Genomic DNA, 18593 nt, shown 5'->3' on the forward strand with positions numbered 1-18593 from the left:
CTGGAATTATACGGCAGTATCACTGGAATTATACGGCAGTATCACTGGACTTAAACGGCAGTAACACTGGATTTACACGGTAATACCACTGGACATATATACGGCAGTATCACTGAAATTATATGGCAGTACCACTGGACATATACGGCACTATCACTGGAATTATATCTCAGTATCACTGAAATTATACAGCAGTATCACTGGAATTATACGGCAGTACCACTGGACTTATACACCAGTACCACAGGACTTATACGCCAGTACCACTGGATTTATATGACAGTACCACTGGACTGGATTTATATGGCAGTATCACTGGAATTATACGCCAGTACCACTGGACTGGATTTATATGGCAGTATCACTGGAATTATACGCCAGTACCACTGGAATTATACTGCAGTACCACTGAACTGGATTTATACGGCAGTACCACTGGACGTATACTGCAGTATCACTGGACACATACTGCTGTATCACTGGATTTATATGGCAGTACCACTGGACATATACAGCAGTATCACTAGAATTATATGGCAGTATCACTGGATTTATACGGCAGTACCGCTGGACATATACGGCATTATCGCTGGACATATATGGCTGTATCACTGGACTTATATGCTAGTACCACAGGACTTGTACGCCAGTACCACTGGACTTATACGCCAGTATCACTGGAATTATATGGCAGTACCACTGGACTTATACAGCAGCACAGGGACAGCACCACTGGATTGATGCATGACAACACACCACCACTGAATGGACTGGACTTATACATCAGCACTGGACATATGGCAGCAGAGGACACCAGCACTGTGACTGGTATGATGCATCACAAGATACCACCACTGGACTGATGCAGCACAACACAGCACCACTGAACTGGACTTACAGTATACAGCAGCACTGAACATATGGCCACAGAGGTCACCACCACTGTGACTGGACTTATGCAGCACAAGTAGTGATGAGCGGGTTCGGATACTCGGGATCCGAACACCCCGAACTTCACCCATTTTACACGGGTCCGAGGCAGACTCGGATCCTCCCGCCTTGCTCGGTTAACCCGAGCGCGCCCGAACGTCATTATCCCGCGGTCGGATTCTCGCGAGATTCGTATTCTATATAAGGAGCCGCGCGTCGCCGCCATTTTTCACTCGTGCATTGGAGATGATCGCGAGAGGACGTGGCGGGCGTCCTCTCAGTTTCTATGTTCAGTGGGCTGCAAATTGTGCTGCAAATACCTGTGCTCAGTGTGCTGCAAATATCTGTGCTCAGTGTGCTGCAAGTGCAAATATCTACGTTCTCTGCCTGAAAAACGCTCCATATCTGACTGTGCTCAGTGTGCTGCAAATATCTGTGCTCAGTGTGCTAATTGCTTTATTGTGGGGACTGGGGACCAGCAGTATTATATAGTAGGAGGACAGTGCAGAGTTTTGCTGACGAGTGACCAGTGACCACCAGTATTATACGTTCTCTGCCCGAAAAACGCTCCATATCTGTGCTGCATTGTAGTATATAGTAGGAGGACAGTGCAGAATTTTGCTGACCACCAGTATAACTATATATATATAGCAGTAGGGTACAGCAGTCCACTGCTCTACCTACCTCTGTGTCATCAAGTATTATTATCCATCCATACCTGTGGTGCATTTCAGTTTTGCACAGTTTGCTGACCACCAGTATATACTATATAGCAGTATGGTACAGAAGGCAACTGCTCTACCTACCTCTGTGTCGTCAAGTATACTATCCATCCATACCTGTGATGCATTTCAGTTTTGCACAGTTTGCTGACCACCAGTATATACTATATAGCAGTATGGTACAGAAGGCAACTGCTCTACCTACCTCTGTGTCGTCAAGTATACTATCCATCCATACCTGTGGTGCATTTCAGTTTTGCACAGTTTGCTGACCACCAGTATATACTAGAGATGTGCACTTGAAATTTTTCGGGTTTTGTGTTTTGGTTTTGGGTTCGGTTCCGCGGCCGTATTTTGGGTTCGACCGCGTTTTGGCAAAACCTCACCGAATTTTTTTTGTCGGATTCGGGTGTGTTTTGGATTCGGGTGTTTTTTTCAAAAAACCCTAAAAAACAGCTTAAATCATAGAATTTGGGGGTCATTTTGATCCCAAAGTATTATTAACCTCAAAAACCATAATTTCCACTCATTTTCAGTCTATTCTGAACACCTCACACCTCACAATATTATTTTTAGTCCTAAAATTTGCACCGAGGTCGCTGGATGACTAAGCTAAGCGACCCAAGTGGCCGACACAAACACCTGGCCCATCTAGGAGTGGCACTGCAGTGTCACGCAGGATGGCACTTCCAAAAAACACTCCCCAAACAGCACATGACGCAAATAAAAAAAGAGGCGCAATGAGGTAGCTGTGTGAGTAAGCTAAGCGACCCTAGTGGCCGACACAAACACCTGGCCCATCTAGGAGTGGCACTGCAGTGTCACGCAGGATGGCCCTTCCAAAAAACACTCCCCAAACAGCACATGACGCAAAGAAAAAAAGAGGCGCAATGAGGTAGCTGTGTGAGTAAGCTAAGCGACCCTAGTGGCCGACACAAACACCTGGCCCATCTAGGAGTGGCACTGCAGTGTCACGCAGGATGGCCCTTCCAAAAAACACTCCCCAAACAGCACATGACGCAAAGAAAAAAAGAGGCGCAATGAGGTAGCTGTGTGAGTAAGCTAAGCGACCCTAGTGGCCGACACAAACACCTGGCCCATCTAGGAGTGGCAGTGCAGTGTCACGCAGGATGGCCCTTCCAAAAAACACTCCCCAAACAGCACATGACGCAAAGAAAAAAAGAGGCGCAATGAGGTAGCTGTGTGAGTAAGCTAAGCGACCCTAGTGGCCGACACAAACACCTGGCCCATCTAGGAGTGGCACTGCAGTGTCACGCAGGATGGCCCTTCCAAAAAACACTCCCCAAACAGCACATGACGCAAAGAAAAAAAGAGGCGCAATGAGGTAGCTGTGTGAGTAAGCTAAGCGACCCTAGTGGCCGACACAAACACCTGGCCCATCTAGGAGTGGCACTGCAGTGTCACGCAGGATGGCCCTTCCAAAAAACACTCCCCAAACAGCACATGACGCAAAGAAAAAAAGAGGCGCAATGAGGTAGCTGTGTAAGTAAGCTAAGCGACCCTAGTGGCCGACACAAACACCTGGCCCATCTAGGAGTGGCACTGCAGTGTCACGCAGGATGGCCCTTCCAAAAAACACTCCCCAAACAGCACATGATGCAAAGAAAAAAAGAGGCGCAATGAGGTAGCTGTGTGAGTAAGCTAAGCGACCCTAGTGGCCGACACAAACATCTGGCCCATCTAGGAGTGGCACTGCAGTGTCACGCAGGATGGCCCTTCCAAAAAACACTCCCCAAACAGCACATGACGCAAAGAAAAAAAGAGGCGCAATGAGGTAGCTGTGTGAGTAAGCTAAGCGACCCTAGTGGCCGACACAAACACCTGGCCCATCTAGGGGTGGCACTGCAGTGTCACGCAGGATGGCCCTTCCAAAAAACACTCCCCAAACAGCACATGACGCAAAGAAAAAAAGAGGCGCAATGAGGTAGCTGTGTGAGTAAGATAAGCGACCCTAGTGGCCGACACAAACACCTGGCCCATCTAGGATTGGCACTGCAGTGTCACGCAGGATGGCCCTTCAAAAAAATACTCCCCAAACAGCACATGACGCAAAGTAAAATTAAAGAAAAAAGAGGTGCAAGATGGAATTGTCCTTGGGCCCTCCCACCCACCCTTATGTTGTATAAACAGGACATGCACACTTTAACCAACCCATCATTTCAGTGACAGGGTCTGCCACACGACTGTGACTGAAATGACGGGTTGGTTTGGACCCCCACCAAAAAAGAAGCAATTAATCTCTCCTTGCACAAACTGGCTCTACAGAGGCAAGATGTCCACCTCATCATCATCCTCCGATATATCACCGTGTACATCCCCCTCCTCACAGATTATCAATTCGTCCCCACTGGAATCCACCATCTCAGCTCCCTGTGTACTTTGTGGAGGCAATTGCTGCTGGTCAATGTCTCCACGGAGGAATTGATTATAATTAATTTTAATGAACATCATCTTCTCCACATTTTCTGGAAGTAACCTCGTACGCCGATTGCTGACAAGGTGAGCGGCGGCACTAAACACTCTTTCGGAGTACACACTTGTGGGAGGGCAACTTAGGTAGAATAAAGCCAGTTTGTGCAAGGGCCTCCAAATTGCCTCTTTTTCCTGCCAGTATAAGTACGAACTGTCTGACGTGCCTATTTGGATGCGGTCACTCATATAATTCTCCACCATTCTTTCAATGGGGAGAGAATCATATGCAGTGCCAGTAGACGACATGTCCGTAATCATTGGCAGGTCCTTCAGTCCGGACCAGATGTCAGCATCAGCAGTCGCTCCAGACTGCCCTGCATCACCGCCAGCGGGTGGGCTCGGAATTCTGAGCCTTTTCCTCACACCCCCAGTTGCGGGAGAATGTGAAGGAGGAGATGTTGACAGGTCGCGTTCCGCTTGACTTGACAATTTTCTCACCAGCAGGTCTTTGAACCCCGGCAGACTTGTGTCTGCCGGAAAGAGAGATCCAAGGTAGGTTTTAAATCTAGGATCGAGCACGGTGGCTAAAATGTAGGTCTCTGATTTCAACAGATTGACCACCCGTGAATCCTTGTTAAGCGAATTAAGGGCTCCATCCACAAGTCCCACATGCCTAGCGGAATCGCTCTGTGTTAGCTCCTCCTTCAATGTCTCCAGCTTCTTCTGCAAAAGCCTGATGAGGGGAATGACCTGACTCAGGCTGGCAGTGTCTGAACTGACTTCACGTGTGGCAAGTTCAAAGGGCAGCAGAACCTTGCACAACGTTGAAATCATTCTCCACTGCGCTTGAGACAGGTGCATTCCACCTCCTATATCGTGCTCAATTGTATAGGCTTGAATGGCCTTTTGCTGCTCCTCCAACCTCTGAAGCATATATAGGGTTGAATTCCACCTCGTTACCACTTCTTGCTTCAGATGATGGCAGGGCAGGTTCAGGCGTTTTTGGTGGTGCTCCAGTCTTCTGTACGTGGTGCCTGTACGCCGAAAGTGTCCCGCAATTCTTCTGGCCACCGACAGCATCTCTTGCACGCCCCTCTCGTTTTTTAAATAATTCTGCACCACCAAATTCAAGGTATGTGCAAAACATGGGACGTGCTGGAATTTGCCCATATTTAATGCACACACAATATTGCTGGCGTTGTCCGATGCCACAAATCCACAGGAGAGTCCAATTGGGGTAAGCCATTCCGCGATGATCTTCCTCAGTTGCCGTAAGAGGTTTTCAGCTGTGTGCGTATTCTGGAAAGCGGTGATACAAAGCGTAGCCTGCCTAGGAAAGAGTTGGCGTTTGCGAGATGCTGCTACTGGTGCCGCCGCTGCTGTTCTTGCGGCGGGAGTCCATACATCTACCCAGTGGGCTGTCACAGTCATATAGTCCTGACCCTGCCCTGCTCCACTTGTCCACATGTCCGTGGTTAAGTGGACATTGGGAACAGCTGCATTTTTTAGGACACTGGTGACTCTTTTTCTGAGGTCTGTGTACATTTTCGGTATCGCCTGCCTAGAGAAATGGAACCTAGATGGTATTTGGTACCGGGGACACAGTACCTCCAACAAGTCTCTAGTTGGCTCTGCAGTAATGATGGATACCGGAACCACGTTTATCACCACCCAGGATGCCAAGGCCTCAGTTATCCGCTTTGCAGCAGGATGACTGCTGTGATATTTCATCTTCCTCGCAAAGGACTGTTGGACAGTCAATTGCTTGGTGGAAGTAGTAAAAGTGGTCTTACGACTTCCCCTCTGGGATGACCATCGACTCCCAGCAGCAACAACAGCAGCGCCAGCAGCAGTAGGCGTTACACGCAAGGATGCATCGGAGGAATCCCAGGGTTGGAGAGGACTCGTCAGAATTGCCAGTGACATGGCCTGCAGGACTATTGGCATTCCTGGGGAAGGAGGAAATTGACACTGAGGGAGTTGGTGGGGTGGTTTGCGTGAGCTTGGTTAGAATAGGAAGGGATTTACTGGTCAGTGGACTGCTTCCGCTGTCGCCCAAAGTTGTTGAACTTGTCACTGACTTATTATGAATGCGCTGCAGGTGACGTATAAGGGAGGATGTTCCGAGGTGGTTAACGTCCTTACCCCTACTTATTACAGCTTGACAAAGGCAACACACGGCTTGACAAATGTTGTCCGCATTTCTGTTGAAATACTTCCACACCGAAGAGCTGATTTTTTTGGTATTTTCACCAGGCATGTCAATGGCCATATTCCTCCCACGGACAACAGGTGTCTCCCCGGGTGCCTGACTTAAACAAACCACCTCACCATCAGAATCCTCCTTGTCAATTTCCTCCCCAGCGCCAGCAACACCCATATCCTCCTCATCCTGGTGTACTTCAACACTGACATCTTCAATCTGACTATCAGGAACTGGACTGCGGGTGCTCCTTCCAGCACTTGCAGGGGGCGTGCAAATGGTGGAAGGCGCATGCTCTTCACGTCCAGTGTTGGGAAGGTCAGGCATCGCAACCGACACAATTGGACTCTCCTTGTGGATTTGGGATTTCGAAGAACGCACAGTTCTTTGCTGTGCTTTTGCCAGCTTGAGTCTTTTCTTTTTTCTAGCGAGAGGCTGAGTGCTTCCATCCTCATGAGAAGCTGAACCACTAGCCATGAACATAGGCCAGGGCCTCAGCCGTTCCTTGCCACTCTGTGTGGTAAATGGCATATTGGCAAGTTTACGCTTCTCCTCCGACAATTTTATTTTAGATTTTTGAGTCATTTTTTTACTGATATTTGGTGTTTTGGATTTTACATGCTCTGTACTATGACATTGGGCATCGGCCTTGGCAGACGACGTTGCTGGCATTTCATCGTCTCGGCCATGACTAGTGGCAGCAGCTTCAGCACGAGGTGGAAGTCGATCTTGATCTTTCCCTATTTTTGGAACCTCAACATTTTTGTTCTCCATATTTTAATAGGCACAACTAAAAGGCACCTCAGGTAAACAATGGAGATGGATGGATACTAGTATACTTATGGATGGACGAGCGACTGCCGACACAGAGGTAGCTACAGCCGTGGACTACCGTACTGTGTCTGCTGCTAATATAGACTGGATGATAATGAGATAAAATTAAAATATATATATATATATATCACACTAGTACTGCAGCCGGACAGGTATATATATATTATGTAATGACAGACCTGCTGGACACTGTCTGTCAGCACTGCAGACTCCTAAAGTAAGCTACTAGTATCAAGAAGATAGAAAAAAAAACCACGGGTAGGTGGTATACAATTATGGATGGACCAGCGACTGCCGACACAGAGGTAGCTACAGCCGTGGACTACCGTACTGTGTCTGCTGCTAATATAGACTGGATGATAATGAGATAAAAATAAAATATATATATATATCACACTAGTACTGCAGCCGGACAGGTATATATATATTATGTAATGACGGACCTGCTGGACACTGTCTGTCAGCACTGCAGACTCCTAAAGTAAGCTACTAGTATCAAGAAGATAGAAAAAAAAACCACGGGTAGGTGGTATACAATTATGGATGGACCAGCGACTGCCGACACAGAGGTAGCTACAGCCGTGGACTACCGTACTGTGTCTGCTGCTAATATAGACTGGATGATAATGAGATAAAAATAAAATATATATATATATATCACTAGTACTGCAGCCGGACAGGTATATATATATTATGTAATGACGGACCTGCTGGACACTGTCTGTCAGCACTGCAGACTCCTAAAGTAAGCTACTAGTATCAAGAAGATAGAAAAAAAACCACGGGTAGGTGGTATACAATTATGGATGGACCAGCGACTGCCGACACAGAGGTAGCTACAGCCGTGGACTACCGTACTGTGTCTGCTGCTAATATAGACTGGATGATAATGAGATAAAATTAAAATATATATATATATATATATATATATATATATCACACTAGTACTGCAGCCGGACAGGTATATATATATATATATATATTATGTAATGACGGACCTGCTGGACACTGTCTGTCAGCACTGCAGACTCCTAAAGTAAGCTACTAGTATCAAGAAGATAGAAAAAAAAACCACGGGTAGGTGGTATACAATTATGGATGGACCAGCGACTGCCGACACAGAGGTAGCTACAGCCGTGGACTACCGTACTGTGTCTGCTGCTAATATAGACTGGATGATAATGAGATAAAAATAAAATATATATATATATATCACACTAGTACTGCAGCCGGACAGGTATATATATTATGTAATGACGGACCTGCTGGACACTGTCTGTCAGCACTGCAGACTCCTAAAGTAAGCTACTAGTATCAAGAAGATAGAAAAAAAAACCACGGGTAGGTGGTATACAATTATGGATGGACCAGCGACTGCCGACACAGAGGTAGCTACAGCCGTGGACTACCGTACTGTGTCTGCTGCTAATATAGACTGGATGATAATGAGATAAAAATAAAATATATATATATATATCACACTAGTACTGCAGCCGGACAGGTATATATATTATGTAATGACGGACCTGCTGGACACTGTCTGTCAGCACTGCAGACTCCTAAAGTAAGCTACTAGTATCAAGAAGATAGAAAAAAAAACCACGGGTAGGTGGTATACAATTATGGATGGACCAGCGACTGCCGACACAGAGGTAGCTACAGCCGTGGACTACCGTACTGTGTCTGCTGCTAATATAGACTGGATGATAATGAGATAAAAATAAAATATATATATATATATATCACACTAGTACTGCAGCCGGACAGGTATATATATATTATGTAATGACGGACCTGCTGGACACTGTCTGTCAGCACTGCAGACTCCTAAAGTAAGCTACTAGTATCAAGAAGATAGAAAAAAAAACCACGGGTAGGTGGTATACAATTATGGATGGACCAGCGATTGCCGACACAGAGGTAGCTACAGCCATGGACTACCGTACTGTGTCTGCTGCTAATATAGACTGGATGATAATGAGATAAAATTTAAATATATATATATATATATATATATATATATCACACTAGTACTGCAGCCGGACAGGTATATATATTATGTAATGACGGACCTGCTGGACACTGTCTGCAGAATGCGTTTATAAAACCACCACACGACGAGTGTTTAACTTTTTCAGGCAGACAATCACAATATACTGGTGGTCAGCAGACAATCACAATATACTGGTGGTCAGTGGTCACTGGTCAGTCACACTGGCAGTGGCACTCTGGCAGCAAAAGTGTGCACTGTACTTACAATATGTACTCCTGCTATAACTGCTCCCCAGTCTCCCCCACAATTAAGCTGTGTGAGCAGTGAGCACTCAGCACAGTCAGATAATGATATACAGTATTACATATGATGCAGCACACTGGGCTGAGCACAGATATGGTATGTGACTGTGTCACACTGTGTATCGTTTTTTTTTCAGGCAGAGAACGGATTAATTAAACTGGTGGTGGTCACTGGTCACACTATCAGCAAGTAGTACTCTGTCCTAAGCAGACAATCACAATATACTGGTGGTCAGTGTGGTCACTGGTTTATCACACTGGCAGTGTGGCACTCTGGCAGCAAAAGTGTGCACTGTACTTAAAATATATTATTTATGTACTCCTGCTCTAACTGCTCCCCAGTCTCCCCCACAATTAAGCTGTGTGAGCAGTGAGCACTCAGCACAGTCAGATATACAGTATTACATATGATGATGCAGCACACTGAGGCTGAGCACAGATATGGTATGTGACTGTGTCAAACTGTGTATCGTTTTTTTTCAGGCAGAGAACGGATTAATTAAACTGGTGGTCAATGGTCACACTATCAGCAAGTAGTAGTACTCCAGTCCTAATATGCTCCCCAAAATTAGTAAATACCAAATAGTGTCTCTAACTCTCTACTCTCTTCTCTATAAATGGAGAGGACGCCAGCCACGTCCTCTCCCTATCAATCTCAATGCACGTGTGAAAATGGCGGCGACGCGCGGCTCCTTATATAGAATCCGAGTCTCGCGATAGAATCCGAGCCTCGCGAGAATCCGACAGCGGGATGATGACGTTCGGGCGCGCTCGGGTTAGCCGAGCAAGTCGGGAAGGTTCGAACCTGCCTCGGACCCGTGTAAAAAGGCTGAAGTTCGGGGGGGTTCGGTTTCCGAGAAACCGAACCCGCTCATCACTAGTATATACTATATAGCAGTATGGTACAGAAGGCCACTGCTCTACCTATCTCTGTGTCGTCAAGTATACTATCCATCCATACATGTGGTGCATTTCAGTTTTGCACAGTTTGCTGACCACCAGTATATACTATATAGCAGTATGGTACAGAAGGCAACTGCTCTACCTACCTCTGTGTCGTCAAGTATACTATCCATCCATACCTGTGATGCATTTCAGTTTTGCACAGTTTGCTGACCACCAGTATAACTATATATATAGCAGTAGGGTACAGTAGTCCACTGCTCTACCTATCTCTGTGTCGTCAAGTATACTATCCATCCATACCTGTGGTGCATTTCAGTTTTGCACAGTTTGCTGACCACCAGTATATACTACATAGCAGTATGGTACAGAAGGCCACTGTTCTACCTATCTCTGTGTCGTCAAGTATACTATCCATCCATACATGTGGTGCATTTCAGTTTTGCACAGTTTGCTGACCACCAGTATATACTATATAGCAGTATGGTACAGAAGGCAACTGCTCTACCTACCTCTGTGTCGTCAAGTATACTATCCATCCATACCTGTGATGCATTTCAGTTTTGCACAGTTTGCTGACCACCAGTATATACTATATAGCAGTATGGTACAGAAGGCAACTGCTCTACCTACCTCTGTGTCGTCAAGTATACTATCCATCCATACCTGTGATGCATTTCAGTTTTGCACAGTTTGCTGACCACCAGTATAACTATATATATAGCAGTATGGTACAGTAGTCCACTGCTCTACCTACCTCTGTGTCGTCAAGTATACTATCCATCCATACCTGTGGTGCATTTCAGTTTTGCACAGTTTGCTGACCACCAGTATATACTATATAGCAGTATGGTACAGAAGGCCACTGCTCTACCTATCTCTGTGTCGTCAAGTATACTATCCATCCATACATGTGGTGCATTTCAGTTTTGCACAGTTTGCTGACCACCAGTATATACTATATAGCAGTACGGTACAGAAGGCCACTGCTCTACCTACCTCTGTGTCGTCAAGTATACTATCCATCCATACCTGTGGTGCATTTCAGTTTTGCACAGTTTGCTGACCACCAGTATAACTATATATATAGCAGTATGGTACAGTAGTCCACTGCTCTACCTACCTCTGTGTTGTCAATTATACTATCCATTCATACCTGTGGTGCATTTCAGTTTTGTACAGTTTGCTGACCACCAGTATATACTATATAGCAGTACGGTACAGAAGGCCACTGCTCTACCTACCTCTGTGTCGTCAAGTATACTATCCATCCATACCTGTGGGGCATTTCAGTTTTGCACAGTTTGCTGACCACCAGTATAACTATATATCTAGCAGTAGGGTACAGTAGTCCACTGCTCTACCTACCTCTGTGTTGTCAAGTATACTATCCATCCATACCTGTGGTGCATTTCAGTTTTGCACAGTTTGCTGACCACCAGTATATACTATATAGCAGTACGGTACAGAAGGCCACTGCTCTACCTACCTCTGTGTAAAGGCTCTGTGTTAAGGCTTTTATTTTTTAAGTGCTGCTTGGATTTCTAAGTCAGGAGCTGGAAGCCGAGTGAAAAGGAGGTGCAGTGAGCTGGAACAACTGCAACTGCTAAGTGGAGTATAGGTGCCGCAGGAGAGAGTACTACGGCTGCATAAAAGTGAAGGACCAAGAACCGCACAAAGATAGATAAGTATAAGCCAGCTTAATTATTGTATAAGTGAGATTGCTTGTCTTCTACTTTTTATTTTTGCTGCTTTTTCTTTGTGAGTAACAGGGAGTTAGACCTTACAAACAATATGGGAGGGGCTGTGATTGGGGACCTCACTCAGTGCATGTCGTGCAAGATGTATGCACACCTGGAGCTACTGGCCCAGTGTGATTACATCTGCACGAGGTGTGTTCGAACTGTTGCCCTGGAAGCCCAGGTAACTGATCTAGAGCAAACCGTTACGCGACTGAGGGAGATTCACAATCTCGAGCGTAGTTTAGACAGAACAGTGGAGGAGTTGCGGGAGGGGTCACTGGTAGAAGAGGATGATGATCACGTAGCCAGTTGGGTCACAGTTAGAAGGAAGAAAAAGAGGGGGAGGCTCGACATCTCCGAACTATCAAACCGGAACAAATTTGCCCGATTGGACGAGGAATCGGAGGATGATAGTGAAGAAATGACGGTGCCGGAGGAGACTGCTCCCTCTAGCATCCAGAGGAGCGGTCCCTCTGGCGCGGTAGGAATAAAAGATAGAGAGGTACCTAGTCAGATGGTGGTGGTAGGGGATTCTATCATCAGGAAGGCAGATAGGGCAATCTGCTACCGGGACCGTGATCTCCGTACAGTCTGTTGTCTCCCGGGTGCTCGGGTATGGCACATCGCGGACCGGGTAGATAGATTGTTGGGAGGGGCTGGAAAAGACCCGGCGGTCTTGGTGCACGTTGGCACCAATGACAAAGTTAGCGGAAGGTGGGATGTCCTTAAGAAAGACTATAGGGACTTAGGAAAGAAACTGAAGGCAAGGACATCTAAGGTAATATTCTCGGAATTATTACCCATGCCACGCGCTAGTCCAGGGAGGCAGAGGGAGATTAGGGAGGTAAATGTGTGGCTTAGGGATTGGTGCAGGAAAGAGGGGTTTGTGTTCCTGGAACACTGGGCGGACTTCTCAGTCAGGCGCCATCTCTTTTGTCGTGACGGATTGCACCTGACTGAGGAGGGGGCAGCGGTGCTGGGGGGAAGGATGGTTAGAAGGTTGGAGGTGATTTTAAACTAGGAGCCTGGGGGGAGGGTTTAGCTAGAAACTACGGGTCATGCAGTGAGAATAGTGGGGGTGGCGGTAGTAAACGAAATGGGGGAGAAGTTGGGGGGAGGGTAAGAGCAGGCGGTAAGGTTACTAACATGGGTACTAAAAGAGATTTTACCAAAGCACTAACCAATGACGATTACAGGTCATCATTGCTACATAAGGTGAAAGATGTCCCTAACGCAAGGGAAAATACTTATCTTAGTTGTATGTATGTAAACGCCAGAAGCATTACTGGTAAAAAGGGTGAACTAGAAATACTTGCAACAAGCAAACAGTATGATATTATAGGCATTACTGAAACTTGGTGGGATGAATCTCATGATTGGACAGTCAATCTAGAGGGCTAAACACTGTTTTGGAGAGACAGACTAATTAAAAAGGGTGGAGGGGTGTGTCTTTATGTAAAGTCGTTTTTAAAACCTGATATACAGGAAGATATTCAGGAGGGGACTGTAGACACTGTCGAGACATTATGGGTAGAAATTGCATGCGGGGAAAAAGGAATAAAAAAGTTAGTACTGGGTGTATGCTATAGGCCGCCTGGTATCAACGCATCTGATGAGGAATTGTTACTAAAGCAAATTGAAAGAGCAGCAGGAGTAGGAGACATAGTAGTGATGGGAGATTTTAACTATCCAGAGATAAACTGGAAAAACGATTCATGTGATACTGCTAGGGGCAATATGTTTTTAAACACACTTAATGATAACTACTTAGTCCAACTAATTGAGGAACCAACTAGGTACAATGCAATCTTAGACCTGGTATTAACAAACAATGGGGATTTGGTATAAGGTATTATAGTAGGGGAACCCATAGGAAACAGCGACCACAATATGGTCACATTCAATATCAGTTTCCATAAACAGCCCTATACTGGCTCAACTAGGACTCAAAACTTTAGCAAAGCAAATTTTGAAAAGATGAGGGTATTTTTCAGGGATATTCAATGGGAAGGTTTGTTTTTAGGAAAAAATACTACGGAGAAATGGGAGGTACTAAAATTCCTGCTAGCTAAAAATACACTCAAATTTATTCCTATGAGCAGCAAAAAAAGGAATAAAAATCATAAACCGATGTGGCTTAACAAAAAGATTAAGGAACTTATGGGCAAGAAAAGGCGAGCATTTAAAAAATACAAATCTGACGGGGAAGCAGAGTCATTTCAGCACTATAAGGAATGTAACAAAATTTGCAAAAAGGAAATAAGAGCGGCTAAAGTAGAAACTGAAAAACTAGTAGCAAAGAAAGCAAAGCGAATCCCAAAAAATTATTTAAATACATTAATAGCAAGAGATTAAAGAAGGAGAGTATAGGCCCTTTAAAAGACAAGTTGGGAGTCTTAAGCAAAAATGATAATGACATAGCGGACACACTAAATGAGTTTTTTTCAACAGTATTCACTAGAGAGGACCCAATTCAGGGACTGACACACAATCTCAATAATGAGAATATCCCACTGATAGGTACTTATTTAAGCGAAGAAGTAGTCTGTGACCGATTAAAACATTTAAAGATTAAAAAATCACCAGGGCCTGATGGTATTCACCCAAGGGTTCTAATGGAGCTTCACTCTGAACTGGCAAAACCGCTATCTTTGATCTTTAAGGATTCAGTTATATCAGGTATGGTTCCCAAAGACTGGCGTATAGCGGAAGTAGTGCCTATATTCAAAAAGAGAAGTAAAGCTGAACCAGGTAATTATAGACCAGTTAGTCTTACATCTATAGTGGGGAAAGTATTGGAAGGTATTCTAAGAGATAGTATTCAAAAGTTCCTTGAAGTCAATAAGGTCATTAAAAGGAATCAACATGGGTTTATGAAGGACAGATCCTGTCAAACCAACTTACTTGGCTTTTATGAAACAGTAAGCGCAAACCTAGATCAGGGTAAAGACATGGATGTAATCTTTTTAGACTTTGCCAAAGCGTTCGATACTGTACCACACATGAGACTTATCTACAAGCTACAAGAATCAGGGCTAGGAAGCACAATATGCACTTGGGTCAAAAACTGGTTAGATAATAGGGAGCAGCGCGTTGTGGTTAATGGATCTTTTTCAACTTGGACTGAAGTGCTAAGTGGTGTGCCGCAAGGCTCAGTATTAGGACCGCTATTGTTCAATATTTTCATTAACGACCTAACAGAAGGTCTAGAGAGCATGGTGTCAATTTTTGCAGATGAAACCAAATTGTGTAAGGCTATAAATACAGAGGAGGATGCCGAGTCTCTTCAGAACGACTTAGTTAAATTAGAAGCATGGGCAGCCAAATGGAGAATGCGCTTCAACACAGACAAGTGTAAGGTAATGCACTGTGGTAACAAGAACAAAAATTACACCTACCTACTAAATGGGGTACAATTAGGGGATTCTGTACTGGAAAAGGACTTGGGTGTCCTCATAGATAGCAAGCTAAGCAGTAGTACCCAAAGTAGGACTGCAGCAAAGAAGGCTAATAAGATATTAGCATGCATAAAATGGGGTATTGATGCTAGGGACGAGAGTATTATTCTCCCATTATATAAAGCACTAGTGAGGCCACACCTTGAATACTGTGTACAATTCTGGGCACCGTACTACAAAAAGGATATCCTGGAGCTAGAAAAGGTACAGAGGAGGGCGACCAAACTAATTAAGGGCATGGAGACGATGGAATACAAGGAAAGGCTTGAAAGACTAGGCATGTTTACATTGGAAAAGCGGAGACTAAGAGGTGATATGATCAACATCTACAAATATTTAAGGGGACAATACACAGAGCTTGCGCGGGACCTGTTTTTGGTTAGATCAACACAGAGGACTTGTGGACACTCGCTCAGGTTAGAGGAGAGGAGATTCCGCACAATACGGCGTAAAGGCTTTTTCACGGTAAGGACAATACGTGTTTGGAATTCCCTGCCCGAGGGAGTTGTAATGGCGGAATCTGTCAACACCTTTAAGAATGGGTTAGATAAATTCCTAATGGATAAGGATATCCAGGGGTATGGTGCATAGTCATGCATTATAGTTACTATAAATAGGAATAAAATGCAACGGCTGACAGCAGCATCAGTCAGAAATTTTAGTCAAATCATCATGCATAGGAGACCACAAATAGGTTGAACTCGATGGACAATTGTCTTTTTTCAAACTCAGATACTATGTTACTATGTTACTATGTTACCTCTGTGTCGTCAAGTATACTATCCATCCATACCTGTGGTGCATTTCAGATTTGCACAGTTTGCTGACCACCAGTATAACTATATATAAATATATAGCAGTACGGTAAAGTAGTCCACTGCTCTACCTACCACTGTGTCGTCAAGTATACTATCCATCCATACCTGTGGTGCATTTCAGTTTTGGACAGTTTGCTAACCACCAGTATATAATATATAGCAGTACGGTACAGTAGGCCACTGCTCTACCTACCACTGTGTCGTCAAGTATACTATCCATCCATACCTGTGGTGCATTTCAGTTTTGGACAGTTTGCTAACCACCAGTATATAATATATAGCAGTACGGTACAGTAGGCCACTGCTCTACCTACCACTGTGTCGTCAAGTATACTATCCATCCATACCTGTGGTGCATTTCAGTTTTGCACATTTTGCTGACCACCAGTATATACTATATAGCAGTACGGTACAGAAGGCCACTGCTCTACCTACCTCTGTGTCGTCAAGTATACTATCCATCCATACCTGTGGTGCATTTCAGTTTTGCACAGTTTGCTGACCACCAGTATAACTATATATATAGCAGTACGGTACATTAGTCCACTGCTCTACCTACCTCTGTGTCGTCAAGTATACTATCGATCCATACCTGTGGTGCATTTCAGTTTTGCACAGTTTGCTGACCACCAGTATATACTATATAGCAGTACGGTACAGAAGGCCACTGCTCTACCTACCTCTGTGTCGTCAAGTATACTATCCATCCATACCTGTGGTGCATTTCAGTTTTGCACAGTTTGCTGACCACCAGTATAACTATATATATAGCAGTACGGTACAGTAGTCCACTGCTCTACCTACCTCTGTGTCGTCAAGTATACTATCCATCCATACCTGTGGTGCATTTCAGTTTTGCACAGTTTGCTGACCACCAGTATATACTATATAGCAGTACGGTACAGAAGGCCACTGCTCTACCTACCTCTGTGTCGTCAAGTATACTATTCATCCATACCTGTGGTACATTTCAGTTTTGTGCAGTATATATAGTAGTAGGCCATTGCTATTGATATATTACTGGCATATAATTCCACACATTAAAAAATGGAGAACAAAAATGTGGAGGGTAAAATAGGGAAAGATCAAGATCCACTTCCACCTCGTGCTGAAGCTGCTGCCACTAGTCATGGCCGAGACGATGAAATGCCATCAACGTCGTCTGCCAATGCCGATGCCCAATGTCATAGTAGAGAGCATGTAAAAGCCAAAAAAATAAAGCTCAGTAAAATGACCCAAAAATCTAAATCAAAATCGTCTGAGGAGAAGCCTAAACTTGCCAATGTGCCATTTACGACACGGAGTGGCAAGGAACGGCTGAGGCCCTGGCCTATGTTCATGGCTAGTGGTTCAGCTTCACCTGAGGATGGAAGCACTCATCCTCTCGCTAGAAAAATGAAAAGACTTAAGATGGCAAAAGCACAGCAAAGAACTGTGCGTTCTTCTAAATCACAAATCCCCAAGGAGAGTCCAATTGTGTCGGCTGCGATGCCTGACCTTCCCAACACTGGACGGCAGTCGCGGATTTAGGGGGGGGGGCACCCAGGCACGTGCCCCCCCTGTCATTTAGGATATATTCATAATACAGAAGCTGCATGGGATGTGGGGACCGCATGCAAACTGCGGTCCCCACAGCCCATGCAGCTACTGTATTATGAATATAGCGTGTCACCAGGAAGCAGGGCTGGCCGGAGCGGAGTAGCGTGGTCACAGCGGCGGATTGGGATGCCGGTACATACTACCAGTAGAGATGAGCGCCTGAAATTTTTCGGGTTTTGTGTTTTGGTTTTGGGTTCGGTTCCGCGGCCGTGTTTTGGGTTCGAACGCGTTTTGGCAAAACCTCACCGAATTTTTTTTGTCGGATTCGGGTGTGTTTTGGATTCGGGTGTTTTTTTCAAAAAACACTAAAAAACAGCTTAAATCATAGAATTTGGGGGTCATTTTGATCCCAAAGTATTATTAACCTCAAAAACCATAATTTACACTCATTTTCAGTCTATTCTGAATACCTCACACCTCACAATATTATTTTTAGTCCTAAAATTTGCACCGAGGTCGCTGTGTGAGTAAGATAAGCGACCCTAGTGGCCGACACAAACACCGGGCCCATCTAGGAGTGGCACTGCAGTGCCACGCAGGATGTCCCTTCCAAAAAACCCTCCCCAAACAGCACATGACGCAAAGAAAAAAAGAGGCGCAATGAGGTAGCTGTGTGAGTAAGATTAGCGACCCTAGTGGCCGACACAAACACCGGG

This window comes from Pseudophryne corroboree, chromosome 2 (genome assembly GCF_028390025.1).
Source record: "Pseudophryne corroboree isolate aPseCor3 chromosome 2, aPseCor3.hap2, whole genome shotgun sequence".
Lineage (NCBI taxonomy): Eukaryota > Metazoa > Chordata > Amphibia > Anura > Myobatrachidae > Pseudophryne > Pseudophryne corroboree.